General features: G+C 38.7%; 1 long non-coding RNA gene across 1 annotated transcript in view; it reads right to left on the bottom strand.

The window, feature by feature from the left end:
* Window positions 1–4818: 4818 nt before the first annotated feature.
* Window positions 4819–26291, bottom strand: part of LOC107650609 (uncharacterized) — a 23037-nt gene continuing 1564 nt past the window's right edge. Inside the window, exons 2-3 of the long non-coding RNA XR_001626202.2 lie at window positions 20068–20161; window positions 4819–5787 (exon numbers count right to left, since the gene is read on the bottom strand). This is a non-coding gene — a long non-coding RNA (uncharacterized LOC107650609). The remainder of the gene's footprint in view (window positions 5788–20067; window positions 20162–26291) is intronic.

Below are 26291 nucleotides of genomic sequence, written 5' to 3'. Positions count from 1 at the left end.
TTCTACCTTCTGAGAGCTTATAAATAATTGTAATGATAGCACTTTAGGTTCTGGTCCTGGCACATGCAGTGGTGGAATATTCCTCTAAGATTCTGTGGCCTGAGACAGACCTGGCCTTTCTAGAGTTCCATGGGAGACTCAGAAGAACAATGAAAAAGAAACCTTAGAAAAATCATTTTATTGAGGATTTAAAACACACTTTCTATTATTTATAGAACACTAAGTTCCTCTGCCCTGAACAACTAACTAAAATTCAGTGAAGACTTATGAAGGTGATGGGAGAAGCAGTGAGTAGACCAAAGCCCAAGGCCCCAGATTTTGGTCTAGGAATAAGTTTTATCCCTTCCTCTCATTTCCCTCCTGCCTAGTCTTTGGGTGGTAGGGGTGGAAGGGACCAAACTAATAGGCAGACTGACCTGGCACTGGGCCACATGCATGTAGTATAAAATATTTTGAGGCTCTGGGGAATATGGAGTGCTAGAGAACTTAGGTGAAATTGAATATTCTTGCTCTAGATTTATTAATAAAGGGGACTTGGTTTGGGCTTTGTGCCACCATGCTCTAGTCCTTGGGATGGGTGGTATTTCTTTCTGTCTTGCTTCACCTTTTCTGGAGGTAAATTTCCTTGGATACATTTTCTGTTGTAGAAAATGAGCATTTCTATAGGCTCTAAGATACACTCAGGAACTTATCCATTTAAATTGTTTAAGATGGTTGAAACCATTTAAGACCTTCCACACACTGCTCCCTGCTGTGATACCCTCCTGTCCTCCTCCACCTTCTAGAGTTCAAATCCAGCCCCAGATGCTACCTCTGTTACTCTGACTGAGTCACAACATCTTGGTGACTCGGTTTTTCTAATTGTAACATGGCAATGGCAATGGCATTTATTTCTTATCCCAGAGTTGTTAAAAGGATCAAGTGGTGATTAGCCCCTACCAAAATGGCCCAAGGTAGGTACTTAAAAAATACTTAGTATCCTTCCCCTTCTTAGAAAAACAAAATTTACATACTGTGTGGATGTAATGGAGCTGGAAAGGCCATAAGAAGACACTATGAGATGGAAGAGGCTTTAGAATATTGAATGTTAGTTCTAGAAAGAGTCTTAGATTATGGAAGACCAAGGATGGGAGGGCTCTTAGGAATATTAGCACAAGAAGGACATTAGGAACATAGACTATAAGAATTGGAAAGGACCTTAGTGAATGCAGCATCATGTTCATGTTCATAGAGGTCACCTATTCTAACCACTTTGTTTTACTGGGACCCATAGATGTTAAATAGCTTGCCCAAGGTCATACAGGCAGTGAGGGCCAGGGAGAAATTTGAACTAGGGCCTCTGATTTCATTCAGTGCTTTTTTATGTCCAATCTAGAAAGGGCTAAATAAGAATAGAGAATGGTAGATGGAGACAGATCTTTAGGGCATAGAATGTCAGAGATAAAAGGGACATTAGGAATACAGAAAATCAGGATTATGAAGACCCTTAGAATAAACAATGCCAGAGCTTGGAGGGGCCTTAGAACATAGAATGTCAGAGATGAAAGGGACCTTAGGACCCAGAATATCAGAGGGACTTTAGAATGGTAGAGCTGGAGAGTATCTTGGAGATCCTGTGCTCCAAAGCCCTTCATTTCCCCCCTCCCCCATTTTATTGTTATGCAAAACACACTGCCATCTTGGTCATTGTTGTAAGAGCAAACTCATACATAACCAACCTCCCTTCCCAATAAAACCAAAGAAACACTGATATGAAAGATGACTCCCACAGTTCTTTTGAGCATTCCCCATCACAACTCCTTCAGGATTGTCCCAGATCATTGCATTGCCAAGTCATCACAGATAATCATTGTCCAATATTGCTGTTACTCTGCACCTTCATATTTAAGAAAGCCCTTACCTTCTGTCTTAGAAGCAATACCATATATTGGTTCCAAGACAGAAGACTGGTAAGGGATAGATGATGCCAGTTAAGTGGCACTTATCTCTTATTCCAGGGTAGTTGTAAGGATCAAGTGGTGATTAGCCTTTACCAAAATGGCCCAAGGTAGACACTTTAAAAATATTTAGTATCCTTCCTCTTCTTAGAAAAACAAAATTTAAGTACTGGGTGGATGTATTGGAGCTGGAAAGGCCATGAGAAGACACATAACAAAAGGATCAGGATCACAAAGCTAAGAAGTGTCTGAGGCTACTTGAACCCAGGATTTCCCATCTCTAGTCTTGGCTTTTAACCTCCTAATTCATCTAATTGCCACCTAAGCCCTTTCATTTTTTAATTGTAATTTTTAAAAATATTTTTCCATGTTTCCATGATACATTTTCTTTCCTGCCCCTTTTCTCTCCCTCCTCCCGGAGCCGACAAGCTATTCCACTGAAACCCCTTCATTTTTAAAAGCATCAAATTGGAGGACAGAAATGGGACATGAGGTGCCACAGAGCTCAGACCATGAGATCCAACCGCTTAATACCCAATTCATTTTATTCTAACACACTGAAGAAATGAAGTCCGGCACCAAATCATCTCTAAAGATTCAAGGTGAAAAAAGAAAAGAAAATCAAGGTGCTGCATTTTCTCAAGCAAGTTGATTATTCAGGCTCCAAGTAGAAAAGCTGCCTGGAAGGTGAGCAAAACCATAGCAGGAATCCGAAAGGCTAAGTCCCACACTCCGCAGGTTTCTCCAGCTCTGGGTTTTTTTTTTTCCCTTCTTCCTCCGTGGACCACGCAGGCTGGAAAAGTGACCAGCGTGACGGAGAAAGGAAGGTCCCAGCTCTCCTCAGCCCACACTTCCATCACTCTGCCGAGGGGCCCCTCGCCCCCTCCTCTGAGACACCTCCGCGGCTCCCTCCCACTCCTCCAAAGTCAAATAAAGAGCGAGACCAAGAGAGAAATAACACTCCTGCCTCTGGAAAGAAAAGTCCACTTTTCCCAGGAGCGGAGTAATAATGTTAATGGAAGGGAGGCCGGGAAAGAGGAAATGTTTCGCTAAACGTGGAGAATTTCTGGCCTGTGCCTTTCTGAGGCCCGTTTGTCAGGGGGAAAAGGAAATTGGTGGCTGGATGAAATCTGAGCTGGAGCAGCTGCCTTGCCTTAAGTGCAAGATGTTGGAGGCACACTGGAGCTTCAGTTTGGGGGAGAAGCCGGGGCCCAAAGCACGCTCCCCACTTCACACAGGGCCTAGCGGGCTGTGGTTTGAAGCTCGGTGTTCAGGTGATTAAAAAAGGGGTGGGGGGGAGAGTTTGAGGAAAACACCCTGACGAAATGTCATTTTCAGAGAGGGGAAAATAAAAGAGACTTCAGGCCTCTTGGTGTGTGACTAATAAAGAAGTTTTTGTGCCCGAGGAGCGCCAAGGCCAATCCCTTACACAACGCGGAGTAACACTATCTGAAATTAAATTCCGGCCTCCATTGAAAAACTGAGGATTTCAGGCCCCCAAATGCCTTTTATTTGGAAGAAATAGAGAGCCGAACACCCCACACCTCTGTTGATCTTACTATTTATAAAAAAAAAAGAAAAAGTTAACTAGTGGCCCTGTGCGTGGGCTAGTTTCCTCAGACCACCAGCTGCACTTAATAAGTAGCAAAGGATGAAGGAAGGGTTGTGGAGTCCAGGTCAAGGCTTGGCCAGTGTTTAAAGGGATAGAAATCTCCGAATGGCAGAGCTAAAGTCACTAACACAGTAGGAAAGGGCAGAGCTGGAAGGGATCTTAAAAATCGCCTTGGCCAAAGTCCTGCCAATTTTGTGAGGCCCAGGAAGGTGAGTGGGCCCCCATGCTCTCTGGTGTGAGTTATTTTCTTCTCTGCATTATGGGCATTCAAACGAGAATCAGGAGACTTGGTCAAGGAGACTTTTGTGACTGGCTCTGGGTCTCAGTTTCTCTTTTTGAAAAGTCTTAGGCTAGATGCTCTTTAAGGATCCTTTTATCCTTGACATTTATTAGTCTGATCCCATCTAATAGATGATCTCTAAGGATCCTCCTGTCTTTAACATTTATTAATCCAATCTTATCTAATAGATGATCTCTAAGGATCCTTCTTAACATTTATTAATCTGATCTTATCTAATAGATGCTCTCTAAGGATTCTTTATCCTTAATGTTTATTAGTCTAATTTTATTTCATAGATGCTCTCTAAGGATCCTTCTGTCTTTAACATTTATTAATCTGATCTTATCTAATAGATGATCTCTGAGGATCCTTCTATTTTTACATTTATTAACCTGATCTTATCTAATAGATGATCTCTAAGGATCCTTCTATTTTTAACATTTATTAACCTGATCTTATCTAATAGATGATCTCCAAGCATCCTTCTATTTTTAACATTTATTAACCTGATCTTATCTAATAGATGATCTCCAAGCATCCTTCTATTTTTAACATTTATTAACCTGATCTTATCTAATAGATGATCTCTAAGGATCTTTCTATTTTTAACATTTATTAACCTGATCTTATCTAATAGATGATCTCCAAGCATCCTTCTATTTTTAACATTTATTAACCTGATCTTATCTAATAGATGATCTCTAAGGATCCTTCTATTTTTAACATTTATTAATCTGATCTTATCTAATAGATAATCTCTAAGGATCCTTCCATTTTTAACATTTATTAACCTGATCTTATCTAATAGATGATCTCTAAGGATCTTTCTATTTTTAACATTTATTAACCTGATCTTATCTAATAGATGATCTCCAAGGATCCTTCTATTTTTAACATTTATTAACCTGATCTTATCTAATGGATGATCTCTAAGGATCCTTCTATTTTTAACATTTATTAACTTGATCTTATCTAATAGATGATCTCCAAGCATCCTTCTATTTTTAACATTTATTAACCTGATCTTATCTAATAGATGATCTCTAAGGATCCTTCTATTTTTAACATTAATTAACCTGATCTTATCTAATGGATGGTCTCCAAGGATCCTTCCATTTTTAACATTTATTAATCTGATCCTATCTAATGGATGATCTCCAAGGATCCTTCTATCCGTAACATTTATTAATCCAATCTTAAATGTTATCTTATCTATTCTAAGAAGCAATTATTAAGTCCCCCATAGGCACAAGGCTCTTTTTTAGACACAGGGAAAATAGAGACAAAAACCAAATTCCCCCTGCTCTTTCCATGAAGTCACATTCTTTGGGGTGAGGTATGATCCAGCATGCAAACAGATAAGAATGTATGTGATGCCTTGAGAACAGAGGGAAATTCATTCTTTTATAGTAGTTAGTTCTTTAAATAGCAAAGCATTGGAATTCAAGAAGTTTCTTAAAGAGGGTTCCTTGAAGTGGATGTGGTATGATGAGGTGAGCAGGGTGAGGCTGCTTCCAACAACAATAATACTCGTAGCTCACATTTATATAGTGCTTAGAAGGTTTATGAAGTTCTTTCCTCAATAATGCTGTAAGGTTAAGTCCTGTAAGCATAGTTATGCTCATTTGGTAGAGAAGGTAAACTGAGGCTTGGAGGTTTAAGGGACTTGGGTATTTCTGAACATATCTGGCTAATAAGAAAAGCCTTCAAAACCCCCCAGAGATGGCAAAGTATAGACTTGTTCTTTGCACTCCTATTTTCTCTTCCGTGGTCTCTCTTTCTTTGGGGGCCTTCGCCATCAGAGGAGACACCCTCATTTTTCTGACCTGAATCTGGCTCAGTCCTGGGCCCTGCAACTGGAAGTCTGGTCTTCGGCACATGTGAGAAATGAAAACACCACCTCAAACTGGTAGGTACGTGCTGTCTGGGTCGGAAACATTTCTTGACATGTAGTTAACCTGTCTCAGGGAGAAATTATAGCAGTGTCAGAGAATGACTAACAGACTTGTTCTGTGAGTGAGGATTTAATTTCTAACAGTTACGCTTACCTTCGTTTTTCTGGAGTTTAATTAAATATTTCTTGGGCATCTGCTTCTATTGCATATTTTTTGGGGATGGGGGGACCCTGGTATTTTTGCCTCCCATTCTCATGTGGACTTGGCTCAAGGCTACCGAGAGAAGGTTATAGTCTTCCACAAATTCAGTGTTGCAATGTCCTGATCCTGATATGTTTAATATTTAACTGACATTAAGTAAAAATAATAAGGAAAAATATTTTCTGGCTAGTGTGCCAATTATGTATTATTTCATTTGATAAATAAAACCTCTTTTGTGGTTAGCAAAGAAAATCACATTCGCTGACATTTGGGCTAGAAGGGCTGAGGTTGAATGGGCTCTTTAAACAATTTCTCTGTATCCATGTCCCTGTTCCAGTTCAGTGCGAACATATGGCATAGGCAGAAATTCTACTTACAGATGCCAGGCCATGGCCCAAATCTATAATAATGTTGTTTACTTTCACCAGTCCTGCAGGAAGGAATGTAGCCGCGTGCACTCAAATAACCTGAGGGACTCCCATTTTGCTTGCTTAATTCATCTGTCAAAACAGACGTCACATCAGAGAGAAACTGAGGGCTGCAGCTGCCAACCCAGTGTCCCAGACATTGATGGGATGTGTCCCATGCAGGGCAAGTTGTTTTATCTCCTGACCCTGTTACTGTGCTGCTTACATTAAATATCCATTTTTTTAAAAACCCTTACCTTCCACCTTGGAATCAATACTGTGTATTGGCTCCAAGGCAGAAGAGTGGTAAGGGCTAGGCAATGGGGGTCAAGTGACTTGCCCAGGGTCACACAGCTGGGAAGTGTCTAAAACCAGATTTGAACCCAGGACCTCCCATCTCTAGGCCTGGCTCTCAATCCACTGAGCTACCCAGCTGCCCCCTAAATATCCATTTAATAAGCATATAATAATAATAACAATAATATCTAGCACTTATCTAGTACTAAGCACTTATTAAGTACTTTAGAATTATTGCCTCAATAGATCCTCATAACATCTGGTAAGGAAGTGCTATTATTATCCCCATTTTACAGTTGAGGAAACTGAGGTAAGCAGAGATTTTTTTTTGACTTGCCAAAGGTAACACAAGTAACTAAGGCTATATTTGATCTTAAATCTATTTGATCAGTGCTCTAACCACTAAGGAATTATTTAGGGAACACATAGATGGAGGATGAAAGAGTACAGGATTTGGAACCTGGGTTTGAGTGTTGGCTCTGGTACTCACTTGTGTTATTTTGGACAAATTCTTTAGTTTTTTCCAGGCCTGTTTCCTCAGTTATAAAATGAGTTTAGAATAGATGACCTTTAAGATCCCTTTCAGCTGTGCCACACTTTCATTCTAGATCAAAAAGCTTGATTGAGAGACAGAGATAGACAGACAGATAGACAAACAGCTAGGTAGATAGATAATAGTAAATAGATGGATAGAGAGGGGAATGTATAAGTAGGTAGTTAGGTAGATAGATAGATGGATGGATGGATGGATGGATGGATAAATAGATAGATGGGTGGATGGATAGATAGATAGATGGATGGATGGATGGATAAATAGATAGATGGATAAATAGATGAATGAATAGATAGAGCATTTATTAAGTGTATATCATATCCCAGGCATTGTGCTCAACCCCAGGGATACAAACATAGTACCTGGAAGATAGCAGGTCCTTAATAAAACACTTGTTGACAAGCAAACAAAACAGTTTCTGTCTTCAAAGAACTTACATTGCAGTAGGAGATAACAATGTATTAAGGAAAATGCAGAAAGGGCAGGGGAGAAGGGAAAAAATAGAAGGTAGAGAAGGAACCTTGCTCAGGGACAAGCCAAGCTCTAAAGGAGGTTGGAGATGTCTAGAGAATGAGTCAAGGTGGAACTGAAGTGAGCTTGGCTAAAGTGCTTTAAGAAATGTCGATCTAGGATAGGGAGCCAGTAATTGGGAGAGTGGGCTTTAGAGTGGTGTTTATTCAGAATGGGAAGGAAATGGTTGAGGAGATGGAGAAATGAGAATGAGCATTTATATGGCACTTAAAGGTTTACAAAGCACTTTACAAATATTCTTATTTGATTCTCCCAATAGCTCTGAGAAGCAGGTTATTTATTATTAGCCCCATTTTATTGATGATAAAACTAAGACCAAGAGAGATGATTTTTTTTTTGCCCAGAGTCACCCAGCCAGTAAATGTTAGAGGAAGGATTTGAGGGTAATAAACACAAATAATGACAATACCCAATATTGTGGTCTAATACAGATGACTGCTGCTTACAGGGGGAGTTCAAGGAAGGCTTCAAAGAGAGCATAGCTCTTAGGTCTATAAAATGGCCCAGAGAACGGTCTAAGCAAAATAATAGAGGTAGGAAAATTTAGGATCTATTTGGGATGCAGAGAATAATCAATTTCCAATGGAATATAGAATACATACTCAGGTCAAATAGGTGGCATAGTGAATAGAGCACTGGGACTAAGGTCATAAGACTTCTCTTCCTGAGTTGAGATCTGTCCTGAGACACTTAATAGCCATATGACCCTAGGTAGGGTAGGTCACAAACTATTTGCCTCAGTTTTTTCATCTGTTAAAAAAAAAACAGAGAAGATAATGTATCTTTGCAAAGAAAATCCAGAATGAGGTCATGAAGAGTTGGACCCAACTGAAATTATTATAATTTTTTATTTGAAAATTTTAATTTGATTAATTAATTTAGGATATTTTCCTGACTGGTACCCTATCCATTGAGCCACCTAGATGCTTGGCAAATGGAAGATTCTTAATAAATGCTTATTGATTGATTGATCTTTACACTGATAATGGTTAGTCCTTCACAGTTGATCATCATATGATATTTCTTTTTATTTTTAAACCCTTATCTTCCATCTTGGAATCAATACTGTGTATTGGTTCCAAGGCAGAAGAGTGGTAAGGGCTAGGCAATGGCGGTTAAGTGACTTGCCCAGGGTCACACAGCTAGGAAGTGTCTGAGGCCAGATTTGAACCTAGGACCTCCCGTCTCTAGGCCTGACTCTCAATCCACTGAGCTATCCAGCTGCCCCAATATTTCTTTTAATGTATGCATTGTTCTGATTTTGCTTACTTCATTTTGCATCAGTTCATATAAGTCTTTTCAAGTTTTTCTGAACTCATCCTGTTTGTCATTTCTTAGGGTGTAAGAATATTCCATTATAGCCAGATACCACTTGTTCAGCCATTCCCCAAGTGATAGACAATCCTTTAGTTTCCAGTTCTTTGCCACTACAAAAAGAGCCACCACGAATATTTTGGCATAGGTAGTAGCCTGTCTTTGTAATCAACCTGTTTCATAACCTTCAGTATGTTACTTTACTTGCTTAAGGCTCCATTTTTTCATCAGTAAAAAGGGGACAAGCATACCCATACAGCCTATCTCACAGGGTCATTGTGGAGAAAGTGCTTTGAATATCTTTGAAATGCTATTGAAATAAGAGGATTTTTTAAGGATTGCTTTTACTATTATTTTTTATTATTATACCACAGTGCCTTTGCCCTTCCTTGAATAGGAAAATTCTTCCACCCCCCGAAGCATAAAAACAGACAGGCAGGCTCTTTCACCTGGCTGGACATCCTTAAGGACCAACCACCCATCCTCTTCCCATCTTAGATCTTGTGTTTATTGCATGCTCAAAACTAAACAAAACAAAAACTGAGTGCTGCTTGAATTGGCCTGGTAAGTGGAGGTTACAATTTTTAGTTAGCAGTGTGTGGCCATGTTATGACAGATAGAAAATATTTTACAAGTTGCTTTGCCCTTGAGACTGGGACTTTTCCAGGTTTGTTTGAGGGCTGAAGTGGAACGTTAGTTTCTAGCCAAGGAGAGGCTTTGAAAGGAGCAGGGAAGCAAAGCCAACTTTCTATGCTGACCCATTATTTTAGGGTGCTTGCAAACTCTTGTATCCTGGCCCTGAATTTTTTCTCCAGTTGACTGTCCAATCTATAGAGTTATGACATTGGAATGTGTCATTGCCAGAGGTTCCAAAGGAAACTAGCTGAAAGGAGCTCAAAGGGACCCTAGAATTACTCAGGCTCATATTTGTAGAATACATTTTAGTCCTAGAAGGGACTTTAGATACCATCTCACTTTAATCTTTTATTTTACATATGAAGAAATTGAGGAACAAAGAGATTGTGTCCAAGGTTATACAAGTAAAAGGGAGAGAGGAAGGAAGAAGCATTTATTAATCACTAATTATGTGCCAGATATTGTGCTAGGATTTAAAAAAAATGATTATCTCTTTCTGTCCTAACAGCAAAAATAGGAGCTAGGTGTTATTATTATCATTATATAATTGAGGAAATGAAGGCAGATAGATGTTAAGTGACTTGCCTAGGGTAATATAGCTAGAGAATTTCTGGGGGCAATTTTGAACTCAGGACTTCTTTGATTTCAGGTCCAGCACTCTTTTCACTATAGCACCTATTGGATAAGTAGATTTAAAACCAATTATACAGATTCTAAATCCTTGGTTCTTTGCAATATGCCACTCTACTTCTATCAGTGGAAATCTTTCTAGATATATATGGGATATGGCCAAGGTGGTAATGGGGGACTGTAAATTTTAGATTTTCTACCCTCATTAGTTTTAAAAATCCTAACTAACAGGAATGTATACACCCCTACTTAAGGATTAAGTGTTGAGGAGAATGGCCTATGACAGACATGTGCTAGCAAGTGACAAATAAGATACAACTGACAGACCCCCTGGGCTGTCCTAAGTCAAGCTTAAGCTACTACTGGTACATGTGAGATGCAGGAAGTGATGTAAAAAAAAGCCTATATATTCATATCACTTCCTCTTGCTATTCTCTTTGGTGGTGGAGGTGTTGAGCTCTGGGGCTCTCTTTCATGGAGACATGGCTTGTGGCAGTGTGCTGGATGTCTTGGCATGCTTGCAGCTCTTGTCCGTGTTTGGCAGTGAGCGTCCTTGGTGAGGTGACTGGGAGAAGCTCAGTAGTGTAGGTCAGGTAAGGTGTCTTCCCTGAGCTCTCTTGGAGTTTAGGCTGATTCCTCTTTTTTTCCTTTACTTTTCCAACATTATCCTCTTAGGAAGCCAAGCTAGTTTTTATCTCCTGAGGAGACCTCATGCCTGAGTTCTCTGAACTCCCCTCGGCTTAGGCGAGGCCAGAGAAATCTTATACCACTTTCCCTTTCTCTTCTTCTTAATTCCTTCCCTCTATATTAATTGAACCACCATAAAATTCCCAAACTGACTTGAGTATTTTTATTGGGATTGAATTAAATCCCTGGCCACTATTAGGATAATATATTAGTCAAAACCCCTAAATTTACTCCTTACAGGACAAACTCAGAATCTAAAAGTATCTCCATGGGTAAGGTCAGTAGACTGTGTTTCATGAGGTATTATTTAATAGAAATAATAGAAAATCCTACATGAGTTTTTTTTTAAAAATCATTTGCATAATCAAGTATAATTGACTTTGCTACTAAAAGCAATGCTATGATCTAGGACAATTCTGAGGGTTTTATGAGAAAGAATGCTATCCACATCTAGAAAAAGAAAGATGGAAGTAGAAGTCCAATAGAAAATATATGATCTGTCAGTTGTTTATATGGGTATAGGATTTGGGGTTTTGGTTTTAAAAGATTACTCTTTTATAAAAATGAATAATATGGAAATAGCTTTTGAGGGATAATACATGTATAACCCAATGGAAAAAATAATAAAATTTTAAAAAGTAGGAAAACTTCTAGACAAAATGTATTGGAGGAAAAAAAAGACCTCAATGTTTTGTTTTTAAAAAACCCTCACCTTCCATCTTAACATCAATACTGTGTATTAGTTATAAGGCAGAAGAGTGGAAAGGAATAGGCAATGGTGGTTAAGTGACTTGCCCAGGGTCACACAGTTATAAAGTGACTGAAGCCAAATTTGAACCCAGGACCTCCTGACTCTAGGTCTGAGTCAATCCACTGAGCCACCCAACTGCACCCTCAATGTTTTCATGGACAATATACTTAGCATGAGTCAAAAATATGGCAAGAGAGCTAAAAAAGCTTTTGTGCCCCTAGTTGGCAAAATCAGAGACAGAATGCTCAACATTCTCATTTTACAGATGGTGAGAGAAGTTGTGATTTACCCAATATCAACCAGAAGGAGGATCTACTTTTATTCCAATTCTACAAATGTGCTGGGTTTGGGGAGAGGAGACTAAAATGGAGAGTTGGGTCCTCAGGGACCTTACATTCCACTGTTAAATGCACATGTGTTACTTGGGAGGTAGGGAATAATCCTTTAAACCATTATGAAGGCTTAACTCATCAACAAGAATTAGTTTGTCAAATGCTCTGGGCCTTAAGCAAATGGATAATTGAGTTTTTCTGGGAGGTGAGTTCCAATCAATCAGTAACCATTTATTAAGTGCCTACTCTGTGCCAAGTACTATGCCAAGTCTGGGGATACAAAAAGAGGCAAAAGGCAGTGCCTACCATCAAGGAACTTCTAAACTAATGGGGAAGATAACGTACCAAAAATGTATATAAAGTATATATAAGTATATATATATATATATATATATACATATATATATATTTTTTTTGTAAATGTACATATAGGATAAATGGGAAATGGCAGCGGGGGAAGGCACTGGAATTAAGAGGGATTAGAGAAAGCTTCCTGTAGAAGGTGGGATTTTAATTGGGTTTAAAGTAAGCCAGGGGGTAGTTGAATTGGAGGAGGGAGAACATTCCAATATGAGGGACAGCCAGATAGGAGAAAGGGATTTGAGAAAGGTGTGTGTGTTTGGGGGTACAGGTAGGGTGGAGAGGGGAGGATGAATTTGGGTGACCTGCCTTTGAGGGGAAGGAAAGAAAGGTAACCTGGGCAAGTCACTTAACCCATAACTCTTCTACCTTGGAACCATTATACAGTATTGATTCTAAGATGGAAGGTAAAGGTTTAAGAAAAACAAATAAACAAACTCATAATGAATTTTACCACTTCATAGTTAGAAAAAAGAATTGAGTCCTTTTTATTCCACTCTAATCACCCCAAACTTGATTATTCATTCATGGAATATCTATTAAGGTCCTACTCTATTCAAGGGAATTTAGACCTGGGCTGGATACAAGTAGAGGGAGGATCCTGTCTACAAAGCTCTCTACCAGTGCTGGCCGGCATCTCCTTTACAACTTATAGAAATGTAGAGTGTTGCCCAGATCACTTAGAAGTTTAGTGACTCTCTTCCTAAATTATCCTTGTATAATCCCTAGTATCTAACAGTCTGATCTATACTATGTTAGATACTAGGGATTATACAAGGATAAATAAGAAAGAAACAGTTCTTTCTTGGTGAGCATACAGTCTCATATAGATTTGATGACAATTTTACATTTATCTCTAGATAAATTTAATTAATAACTACTCTAAAGTCATAAAGTATTTTAAAGTTTGCAAAGTGCTTTATAAAGAAAATCTCATTTAATATTTACAACAACCCTGGGAGATGGGTACAGTTATTATCTCCATTTTATAGATGAAGAAACTGAGGCAAGCAGAAGCTAAGTGACTTGTTCAGGGTCACAAGAGAATTAAGTGTCTGAGTCTGGATTTGAATTAAACTCTTCCTAACTCCAGGTCCAGTCCTCTTTCCACTGAGCCACTAAGTGCCAAATGAAATATGAAATGAATTGAAGGGTAGACCAAGGAGCTATGAGATTAGATGAAAGAGACATCATTTTTGGCTTGGGGCTCATGGTGGAGCGAATTTAGCAGGGAAGCCTTTGTGGAGAAAATGGAATTTGTGTTGGGCATTGAAGGATGGGTAGCATCCACAAAAGGAACTGCTTTGGCAGAAAACTGAAGTGGGGTCGGAGCCCATGGAGGATGACTGTCAAATACTGAGAGGCTACCCTGGAAGCCTACAGCTTCCAGCCTAAGAAAAATCACTCACATTTTCCAGACCATGCCTAATTTCAGCCATGATTTATAAGATCAAAACACCTTGGTGATCAAAAATGGGCAGTTCTTATATGGTTCTAATTGTTTTCTGCTTTGAGACCAGTTGGATCCAGCTTCATCCAGCCTGTTACACACAAGAAATCCAAAGCATTCATTCTTGAACTTTCTAGAAATATGTATATGTATATATATATATATGTATATATATATATGTATATATATATATATATATATATATATATATAATTTCCTGCCAGGTTCTAAGCATCTCTTTTACTGTAATGGTTTCTTTGTTTTGGGGAAGCTTTGCTAACCTTTCTCCCACCCCTCTCTCTTGACTCTTATACCCCTCCTGGGCCCCTCATTTTAAAGAGATGTTCATCCAAACATGCCCTGCTATATTAATTTCAGGTCAGTTGCTTAATATCAGATATAATGCCCACTCTCCCCTGAAAATCTGGTGTGCATTGACAAATTTCCCTCCAGCCTCCAAGACAATGAGCCATTATGACAAAGCCTAGAGTTAGCCGTTTTCTGTGACTTTTCTTTGGATTCAGAAGTGTGCTTTTGGCCCCTAGGATCTTGACTGTGTAGTTCAATGCCTATCACTGGGAAACTATTTCAATAGGCTTGTGGTCTTGGGAAATATGTTCTATTTAATTCACTGCAGACAGTGGCCTAGGGGGATAGGCTGCTTACAACGTGTTTTAATTTTTTTTTAAATTTCATTTGCTTGGCTGAATTCATTTAGAAAAATGATATAAGGTAATTAGACATCTGTGTGCAGAACCTACCCATAGGACCATCCAGGTATGTCTGGGTTCAGAGGACGTCTGACACCTGAACTATATAACACAGGGGAATTGGCAGTCAACTTCACCCCATCATCCACTCTGGGGATCAGCTCGACCCCATCAGATTGAAGATTATATGTTGCAATTTCAGACTAGGTAGAGTAACTATATAATCTTTCCTGTATAAGTAGAGGTCCCAGCAGCAGAGCAGCATGGAAACCGAAGAATGGACTACTTGTTTTGAGGTTGGTCAGCTTTCTCTGATTCACTAAGACTCTTCTGAACTCCTGGAGACTGCATTGTTAGACCCCAAAGATGTTTCTGTGAATTCTGATTCTCTTCTTTACTCTTCATGGGCCCTTGGACAAATCATTCCACCATGTCCTCATCTGTAAAATGCAGAGGGTTGGACTAAACCAGCGATTCTTAATGTAGGGACTGAGAACTTGTTTATAAAAAATATTTTGATAAGTGCATTTCAATGTGACTGTTTTTCTTTGTAAGCTCACATACTTTATTTTATGCATTTAAAAAATCATTCTGATAAGGGATCCATTGGCTTCCGTAGACTTCCAATGGGGTCCAGGACCCATAAAAGGTTAAAGAATTTTTGAGGATGATCTTTCAGTTCCTTCTAGCTCTAAATTCCATAGCTCTTAGACATGTTTCTTTTTTTTTTCTTCTTAGAGGCAACAGAATACAATAGAAAGAATGATGGTTTTCATAAGATGTTTTGTAATAATTCAGATAATGCTATAAAATTTATAGATGACAAAAAGTTGGGAGGGATGGCTAATATATTGGATGACAGGCTGGAAGCCAAAAAAGAACTTGACAGTTTTGGTAACATTGGGCCAAATGAATTGAGCTGAAATTTTAAAGAAATAAGTGTAAAGTCCTATACTTAATTTAAGAAAAACCAGTTCCATAAATACAGAGTGAGGGAGATATGAGTAGATAGCAGTTTTTATGAGAAGAGGTATTTGGAAGAATATTAAGGGAAATGCTGAAAAAAAATGTGAAGGAGGTGGGCCTACCAGTACCAGATCTCAAACTGTACTATAAAGCAGTGGTCATCAAAACAATATGGTACTGGTTAAGAGACAGAAGGGAGGATCACAGGAATAGACTTGGGGTAAATGATCTTAGCAAGATAGTGTATGATAAACCCAAAGATCCCAGCTAATGGGACAAAAATTCACTATTTGACAAAAACTGCTGGGAAAACTCGAAAACAGTATAGGAGAGATTAGGTTTAGAGCAACATCTCATACCCTACACAAAGATAAACTCAGAGTATGAGTGAATGACTTTAATATAAAGATGGAAACTGTAAGCAAATTAGATGAACACAGAATAGTATACCTGTCAGATCTTTGGGAAAGGAAAGATTTCAATACCAAACAAGAGTGAGAAAAAAGTACAAAATGTAAAATAAATAATTTTGATTACATTAAATTAAAAAGGGTTTGTACAAACAAAAACAATGCAACCAAAATTGGAAGGGAAGCAACAAATTGGGGAAAATATTTATAACTGTCAAAGGTCTAATTACTCAAATATATAAGGAGCTAAATCACGTCATTCCCCAGTTGATACATGGGCAAGGGACATGAATAGGCAATTTTCAGATCAAGAAATCAAAACTATCAATAAGCACATGAAAATTGTTCTAAATCTCTTATAATTAGAGAAATGCAAATCAAAGCAACTCTGAGGTATCACCTCACACCTAGCAGATTGGCCAACATGACAGCAAAGGAAAGTAATGAATGCTGGAGGGGATGTGGCAAAGTTGGGACATTAATGCATTGTTGGTGGAGTTGTGAATTGATCCAACCATTCTGGATGGCAATTTGGAACTCTGCCCAAAGACCTTTAAAAGACTGCCTTCCCTTTGATCCAGCCATACCACTGCTGGGTTTATACTCCAAAGAAATCACAAGGAAAAAGATGTGTAAAAATATTGATAGCCACACTTTTTGTCTTGGCAAAAAATTGGAAAATGAAGGGATGCCCTTCAATCAGGGAATGGCTGAACAAATTGTGGTATAAGTTGGTGATGGAAAACTATTGTGCTTAAAGAAATAATAAACTGGAGGAATTCCATGGGAACTGGATCAACCTCCAGGAAGCAAAAGGAGAAGAACCAGGAGAACATTGTACACAGAGACTGATATACTGGGGTACAATCAAATGTAATGGACTTCTCCATTAGTGGCAATGCAGTGATCCTAAACAACCCAGAGGGATCAATGAGAAATAACACTATCCACATTCAGAGGAAAAACTATGGGAATAAAAAAACCAAAGAAAACCAACTGTTTGATTACATTGGTGGATAGGGATATGATTGGGGATGTAGACTCTAAATGATCACCCCAGTGCAAATATCAATTATATGGAAATAGGTCTTGATCAAGGACACATTTAAAACCCAGTGGAATTGCACCTTGGCTACGGGAGTGGGGTGGGAGAAGGGAAGGTAAAGAATCTGAATCATGTAATTATGGAAAAGTTTTCTTAATTAATCAATAAAATTAAAAAAAAAAAGAAATCACCGAATAGCCAGTGGCTTAAAAAAGAAGAAGAGGTGTGTTTGGGTACTTTTCATTGAAGCAAAGCACTAGAAATCAAGTGAGTGATTATTATTTGTGGAATAGCTAATACAATGGGATTCAGGAGCTTAATGGTATATTATGCTGTAAGAAATGAAAAAAGAATACAGAGAAGCATTGGCAGATTGATATGAACTGATTCAGGAATGAAATAACCTTTAAAAAAAAGACAATACAAAGTGAAAGGGAAAGGAAAGAAACTGAACAAGGTTAGCCCTGGAGAAGAGTAGAGAAAATGTACTGTTCCTCCTTTGTTTCATCCCAGACATGGGGTTGCCCTCTAGAAAGCAGTGTATGGAACTTAGAGCTACAGAAATATGAACGTCATAATAATAATAATAATAATAATTTATTATTACTATTAAATGAATTACAGATAGTATTAGAAAAGAGTATAATTGTGGTATGACAATACCTCAACACTTCCTTCCTCCTTCCCTGGTATAATCTTCTAAAATTCAGAATAGCTTTCTTAGGTGGATTTCTCTGAATGAAGTTCCCACCTATGACTCCCCTTATATTTCTTCTCCAGTCATTGTCATGGAGAGAGCTGCTAATGCCAATGGAATGGGACCTGAGTGGTTTACCTGGAGGGCAGCTAGATGCTGTAGTGAATAGAAGGCTGGGACTAAAGTCAGGAAGACCTGTGTTCAAATGAGACCACAGATATTTTCTAGCTGTGTAACTGGGAGCAAGTCATTTAACCCTGTTTACCTCATTTTCCTTATCTATAAAATGAGCTGGAAAGGAAATGGCAAACCACTTTAGTATCTTTCCTAACTAAAATCATAATGAGGTTATAAAGAATCAGACATGACTGAAGCAATTGAACAGCAGCAAAATTTACCTGGGGCTTCTTAAAACCAGTGGGTAAAAGCAATGCTTCAATTCTGAAATCTCTCAAATGGAAGGCCAGCAGGCAAGTAGTTCAGTTTATTATTGTGTTGAAAAGAGCCCCAAGGAATGTGGCTAACTGGTTGGCTGACTAAAATCCATTTAAGAAAATTAACCCCACTATATTTGAAATGCTTGGATTTAGTGTGGGGGCATGAGCTGAAAAGTACATATAAGTACTTAAAAAGCCAAAGGCTGGATTAATGGTCTCCATATGCCATGAATTCCCAGTATCTTTGTCCTGGGTGGGCTTATCAAACTGCTTATGATAACAAAAGTTGGGACATTTCAAAGGATCGATTTTCGGAGACCCTGAGATCTTTTAGGGGGAATTTCACTCAAGCCTCTGCTGAGAAAATATTGCTCTCTTCCTTATGTCTTTGATTCTCATGCATTAGTCTTCACATTTTTCTTCCTTTTACCCTTTGACAGTAAAACGGGGCGTTTTGTGGGAAATATCCCTGTAAAGGAAACTGATTTATAACTCCATTTGGGAGTAAAATGATCTTTGATGATCTTCAAATCAGGCGTTGTGGGGGGTCGAAGGCAATAAGAGGTAGGGTAGCCTGTCTAGGCTGACAGTGTTAAACGAACTGCTTTTTCCTAGGGGGGAGACATTTCACCTCTATCCATACAGGAACATGAAGTAAAGGGGGGGAGCAATGGACTGGTCGATTTTGACTATAGTAGACAGATGACTTGAATCATTCAGGTAAGACAAATAAAAACTTGGCCACCTAGAATGCTAATGAATCGAGGATTCTGGGTAATGGATTATTTTGGTTAGCTGAAGGTAACCCAGAAAATTCCTTTTTTGTGGCTCATATTTACTTCAATACTTTAAGTCCAAGATCTGTGATTTTGCCGGTGGGGGTAGCCCCTTCCCTGTCACAGGTCATATAGCCCCTGTATGCCTTAGTAGATGGTCTTTGCAAGTTAATGTGGCAGAAAAAAAAATTAATCACCTTGTAGCCAAGCTGTTGGAGAGCCTCTCTTCACTTAGTAGACTAATCCTCGGGTGACAGATACATAATGGACCACAGGCCCACATGTGAAGCTATTACAGCTGGGTTGGACCTGTTAAGATCCCTGATATAGTCCCTGAAAATACAAGGTGCCCCTGACAACAAGGCAAGGCATGAGAAAAGTCTATTGTGAAGGAGAAAGAGAGCTGCTCTAACCTTTCTGAATCAGTCCTCTGATTTTTTTTTTCTTTCTTAAAGTTTAGCAGGGTCAATAGAAACTCTGCGAGTCATGGGTTCTTAACCTGGGGATCATGAGCTTATTTTTTTTAAAGTTATAACTTAAAAAGATATGTATATATTTCAATATAATTGGCTTTGAAAAAATCTTGTATATTTTATTCTATGTATCTAACAATGTGATTCTGAGAAGGGGTCCACCAGACTGCCATAGAAGTCCAAACAAAAAAAGGTAAGAACCCTGCTAAATGTTCTCTCTTCTTCCATTCCCCCAAGAATTCACAAGCAGTCTTTTTCCCGAGTAAGCCTTCTTTGGGTAGTAAGAAGGCCAGATTCTTCTTAAAGGCTTGGATGGTTTTTTTTTCCCTTTCTCTAGGTTTAAGTTTTCCTTCTCTGAAAAATAAGGACTACATGGTCTACATGGTCTTTTCCAGCTCCTTGAGATTTTCAGGTTCAGATATATACACACATTATATGTAATATACACAACAAATGTATGTATACATGCCTGTATACAATTTTTTATTATATGATATACATATTGTACATAATGTAACATGTACTATTTTATGGTTTACATACATAATCCTCATATCATTTCTACAGCACAGTGAGGCAAGCAGTCAAATACAGTGTTATTATCCCCATTTTATGGATAAGGAAGTTTGACCCACAAAGTTAACTAACTTGCTTGCAAAGTTAAGCTAGTAAATACAGACCTGGAGTTTCTGATTCTTAGGATGTAGCTTTCTAACTCTGACTCTACTTTCACCAGTAGATGATCATTTTTTCCTCTGTATGCCTCAATTTCTCCTGTAGCAAAATAAGAGAGTTGGACTAAATCATCTCTAAGGTCTCTTTCCATCTTTGATGATCTATGAACTTCTAGGTTGGTGGTTAGGGTGAGGGGAGGGATCAAATTATCTCACTGCCCTAAAGTGCCTTTGCCCTCTCTGATTCATGGGTGAGCCTTGTAATTTCTTTCCATTGTTTTCCAAGAAAACATTATTGATAATTAATTACCTGACTCCTCTTCCTCCCCCATTCCCTGTAAAATGGGTAAGTGATGAGGGGAGGTTAGAAAGGTGATGGATGAAGACAGAAAAAAATAATAAAATGACGGCTTTTGCTAGTGGCTAGTTTTGCCCTTCCTTGGAAATATGCCTTGCTCAGCAATTGGGGCTGGCTCTGAGATGCAGACAAAACAAGCCAAAGAAAAAATAATTCACCCTGGCCAGAGAGGACTTCAGGCAGGGTGTGGTTGGGAACCCTGGTGATTTTTGCCAGTGAGGAGTTGCCTCTTGAACTTTTGGCTTTTCATCTTTGTTCAGCTGTCAAAGGAAGAGCTTGGCTAAATGGTCTCTTTTGTTTTCTCATGTGAAAAAGGTGGGATTTAACTAGATAATCTCTTAAATTCCCTTCCAAATCTAAATCCTACAATCTCTCCCAAAATGCCAAATTTCTTTGATTTTATGAACATGACAATCTTTTGATACATACAGAGTAAGGTACAAGGGGAAAGGTCCTTCTCAAATATTATTAACAATAAATTATTATTAGCAGTAAGTAAATAACAATAATTATTAATAACAATGCTAGGTTACAACTTAGCTTACATTTGATCTTTACTAAAAGCTATGAGTCAGAGTATAGAAATATTATTTTTATTTTATATATGTGAAAAATGAGTCCCAGAGAGGGTATGTGAATTGCCTAGCCTACTAGATGATACAATGGATAGACTAAAGGAGGCAGAGTAAGGAAATCCTGAATTTGAATTCTGCCTCAGATATTTATTAGTTGTGTGACTGGATAAGTCACATCCTTCTACCATTTTACAGGATTATGGTAAGGATAAATATATATATGAAGTAAAATAACATATAATTTATAAAAATTGATTGTTATTAGCTATTATCAATAGCTGTGTCTTATTCTTTATAACCTCGATTGGAGTTTTCTTGTCACAGTTACTAGAGTGGTTGGCCATTTCCTTCTCAAGCTCATTTTACAGGTAATTAACTGAGACTAACAGGGTTAAGTGAGTTGTCCAGTGTTCCATACTAAGTGTCTGAGGCCAGATTTGAACTCAGGAAGGAAGATGAGATTTCTTAAAGCCAAGTTCAGCGTTCTATCCACTGTGCCACCTAGCTATTAATGATAGCTTCTTGTACCAGCAGTAGAGGTGGCTCCCAGGCTTGTGCTTTGCTTTCCCCACTACATGACATTACCATTCACTGAATTAGGCAATCAAACATCATTTATAAAATTCCACTTTATATGCCAGTCACTAGGTATATTCTAGGAACACCAATACAAAGAGGAAAATGAAGGGGTTCTTGGGGTGAAGGAATTGTTGGATTCTACTTGTGTGATGGGAGGAGGGGAATTCAAGAAGTTCATAGAGAAGTAAATGCAGGATATATACAGGATTCTGTTTTCTGTTTTAAGTATTTTTAATACTCACATGAGGATGTACCGTATTTTGATTCCAGCTAAGATGAAGGTACCAGAAATAATACTAGAGATAATGAAATAGAAAGGGGAGATCCTGGTGGGCATAAAAAAAAAAAAAAATCTCTGATACCTAAGAAGGGATTCTAAAACTAGGAGTAACCCAAGTCCATATGAATAAGCAAGCAGAGATAATAAAATTGCCTCAGGGCTTAGACTACTTCTGTGGCTGGAGCCCTAGCCATTCATTTTGCCTAAGACCCAACAAGAATTTGGGAAATGGAAATGTACAGTTAGGGGAATTAGGCTGCCCAGTGGAGAGAGTGCTGGCCCTGGGGGTCAGGAGAAGCTGAGCTCAAACTTGATCTCAGACACATCCTAGCTGGGTGATCCTGGGCAAGTCACTTAACTCTGTTTGTCTCACTTTCCTCATCTATAAAATGAGCTGGAGAAGGATAATGGCAAAAAGAGAGGGATGCCACTGAAATGACTCAAACACAACTGGATGGTTATCCACACTAAGTAATGGTTGTAGTCTCTCAGAGATGGAATCCAGTTTCAAAACTAGGAAGAATTAGAGAACAAAAAAGGTGACATCTCTCTCCACCCCAATATTTTCTCTCACGATATATTTTTATACATTTATGTATGTACACAGAAAAATATAGAGATATCATATATAAAATCTATATATACATATGTACACATTTATATCACCATATATACATATATATCAAAATCTCTCTCTCAAATATCTGCCATTAGAATGCAGACCCTTTGCCCAAAGGAATGTTTTTTTTTCATTTATCACTTTTGTATCCCTGATATTTATGACAATGCCTGACACATAATAAATGTTTCCTGATTGGTTTATATCTTAGCGACTTCATTAGACTGTAAGTTTTCTACAATCAAGACTTTCCCTCCTTCCCAGCCCTTGAGGACACAGAGTTAAGGCTTCATAAATATTTTATTTAATAAATGGAAATATCTCATTCTTTGTATACGTATCCCCTGGCCCAGCACAATGCCTAGCAGAGATGCAAATAGATTAATAGATTGATGAATGAAGAATATTCTAGATAATGGAAGCCATTGAGAAGGTGCCATCTTTCGCCTATTCTCTCGCCTCTTCTGTATGGAGCAATTTATTAAAAGTGTTTCTGAATCTGAAAGGGGTACAATTAGGTCAACTGATTTGCCTTTGACTCTGAGCACTTGCTCTCCGTTCTGCGTGAGTTTGTTGGGTGAGGATTTCTTATTACACTGTAAAATTAGTCTCTTATTAAAGGTTTAAAGGACTTAGAAGGGAAGGCAGAGGGAGACTGCAGGACATGGGGGTTGGGGAGAAGGAACAGGCAGGAAGGCATGAGAGGAGGGAGAGACATTGGAGAGAGCCGTGTTTATGGAGTAATAAAAGAAACATTATGTTTCAATCCTTAGCTAAGTGGCTCTACATACATACAGAAGCCAATCTGCTGGCCTTCTAATTCAGAGTGTAATAAATACTAATACCATAAAGGGGCCTGTTTGGAACAATCAGAGAGCCTCTATCTCACTGTAATCAAAGCCCCCAGTAAAACCCCCATCTCCCTTGTGCCCACAAGCAAAATAAAATCCACTTTAGGGCCAGACAAGCCTGAGAGCCTCAAGAATCTTTTCCCCCTGCTGCTGGCTGCTGCTGTCTCTGTCCTGAAGCCACCTTCTTCCCAACTATGAGGGTTCATCTCTCCTTGAACTTACTCTGGGAGCTGCACTTTCTCTGGGGCCATTTTGCAAATCCCAGGGGTTAGCCCCTCCCTCTCTCTGCCTCCCTTTCACAGAGGTTAAGGTCCTGTCACCAATGAGGCTGAGCCAGGAAACAGAGAAAAATCCCTCCCTTTTATGAGGGGTGATGGGGAAAGTGGGAATGAATGCCTGTAATATTGAATAGGGGCCATTTCCTTTCCTTCCTCCCTTCCCTGATAAACTAGTTTCTTTATTCTAACGATGGCTCCCCAAATTGAGCCTGAGATTCCCCTTCTCAGGCTGGCTTCCCATCAGTCCCAGAGGAACTCTCCTTTGCAAATTTTTCCTTTCTTTTTTACACATACCCAAATTACTTCCCGATTTGTACTTCAGTTTCTTTATCTGGAAATTAATGGAAATTGGACAAGATTCAATTCATTGGGTATTTATTAGACTATTAGGTGACAGACCCTGTGCTGGGGAATACTAAAAATACTAATACTAATAAAAAAACCTAACTTATATAGCACTTTTAAGGTTTACTAAATGCTTTATACAAGTTTTGTCCTCAGAACAACCCTGTGAGGTAAGTGCTACTCTTATCTTCATTTTATAGATAAGGAACCTGAAGGGAGAGTTCAAATGATTTGCCAGAGGTCACACAGTCTAAGACATGATGGGAACGGATGTCTTCCTGACTTTAAGGCCAGTGCTCTCTATCAGGATTCTTAGGTGGTGCAGTGGAGAGAGTGCCAGAGCTCTGAGTCAGGAAGTTCAAATCTGGCCTCAGACACTTATGAACTATGTGACCATTGGCAAGTCACTTACCTCTGTTTGCCTCAGTTTCCCCATATATAAAATGAGCCAGAGAAGGAAAAGGCAAACAACTCCAGTAGCTTTGCCAAGAAAACTTCAAATGGGGTCATGAAGAGTCAGATAACACTGAAATGACCACCATCAACAATTCTCTATCGACTTTGTCACCTAGGTGCCACTGACAAAAATAAAACAACTCCATCCCTCAAGAAGACAAGAAAAACAGCTAAACTTAAAAATAAATCTGGAAAAATTATAGAATAATTGCAAAATCACTTCTTAGAGGAAGAACATTGGTTTAATAGAAAGGATAATTTGTTCAACAATAATAATGTGTAGTAGTAGTGGTAGTCATATTTAAATAATGCCTACTATGTGCCAGATCCTAGGCTAAATATTTTACAAATAGCCCATTTGATCATCACAAGAACCCTGGGAGTTGAAAGCTATTATGATCCCCATTTTATAGAGGAGGAAGGACAGAAATCCATGAGGGTACAATGGAAAAGTCAAGGAGAGTGGGAAGGATGTGGTCAACATGAATGGGATTGGAGCAGGGAAATGAAGATCAGCTTAAGTCTCTACCAACCCACAATGACAAAGATTCTGAGCTCCTAGAACCTATTCTAACTCTGGATCCTAGGGTCTATGGTCTATGGTTCTAATATGGAAAGATACAATAGTTGAATTGAGAGTCAGAAGCTATGGATTAAAATCTAAGCTTTATTTCTTAATTGTGAGACCAAAGAAGAATCATTTAATCCTTCTACCTCTTGACGTCTCAGTTTCCTTTTTTTTTAATAAAATGAGAACAAATGGATTAAATCGGTGGAGTCAAATTAAAATAGAAATGGGGCCATGGCCACCATGTGTGCTTTGCCAGCAGCATATTGACTTAAAAACTGCATATCAATATTCTATTCTATTCTATTTATTTTGTTAAATTTTACCCAATTACATTTTCATCTGGTCCAGACCATCCTCATCTGGTAGGCTGCCTGTTTGACACTTCTGGACCAGATGGTCTTTAAGGACTCTTCTAATTCTAAAAGTCTCTGGATTTCCTTTCACTTTTTTCCCCTCTTTCAACTCTAAGGGTCTCTAGGGGTGCACTGGGTTCAATGGCATAGGACATATGGATTTCATTGCCAAAAATAGCAAGGGGATGGCAGTTGAATTTTCTGCTGACCTTTCACTGAGTAATCCTGTGTATATTGCTTAACTATGTTAATTAGTATTGGTCCAGTGGCCCCCTGTCTCTCTGTCCTGTCTCAAGGGAAGTTAGAAGTTTTGTTTTTTTTTTCCTCTGTGGTGAAGCAGATCGCACCAGCTCAGTGTCACAGTGGATGGGGAATTGGGCCCAAAGTCAGAAGGACTTGTGTTCAAATCTAGCCTCAACTGTGACCTAGGTCAAGTCATTTAATCTCAATGAGTTCAACTTGGAAGAGGGGATAATAATAGCACCTACCTCACAAAGTTGTGAGGATCAAATGGACTAATATTTGTAAAGATCTTAGCACAGTGCCTGACATAGTAGATGTCCTATAAATGTTTATTTCCTTTTTTTCCTTTATCATCACTGGCTGCCAATTCCCTTGGCCATTAAGCTCCGATTGCCCTAGTTTCAAGTCCAGTAATCAGTACCTACCATGTGGAAAGCAGAAGGAAAGAACTTGGGACTTTGGCTTGACTCTTGAAGCTGTTTTTTTTTTTTACAGTGCGTTATTTCACTTCCTCTCAGTCATGCCCAAATTAGATACTCTAGGGACTCTTTGTGAGTAGCAAAAGAAGTACTGTTGTTATCCAGTGGTGACCAATTCTTCATGACTCAATTTGGGGTTTTCTTGACCCAGATACTGCAGGGGTTTGCCATTTCCTTCTCCAGCTCATTTGGCAGATGAGGAAACTGAGGTAAACAGGGTGAAGTGACTTGCCCAGCATCACA

This window comes from Monodelphis domestica, chromosome 1 (assembly GCF_027887165.1).
Source record: "Monodelphis domestica isolate mMonDom1 chromosome 1, mMonDom1.pri, whole genome shotgun sequence".
In the NCBI taxonomy this organism is placed as follows: domain Eukaryota; kingdom Metazoa; phylum Chordata; class Mammalia; order Didelphimorphia; family Didelphidae; genus Monodelphis; species Monodelphis domestica.
Note: the sequence above shows the minus strand (reverse complement) of the source record. Positions and strands in the feature narration are given on the sequence as shown.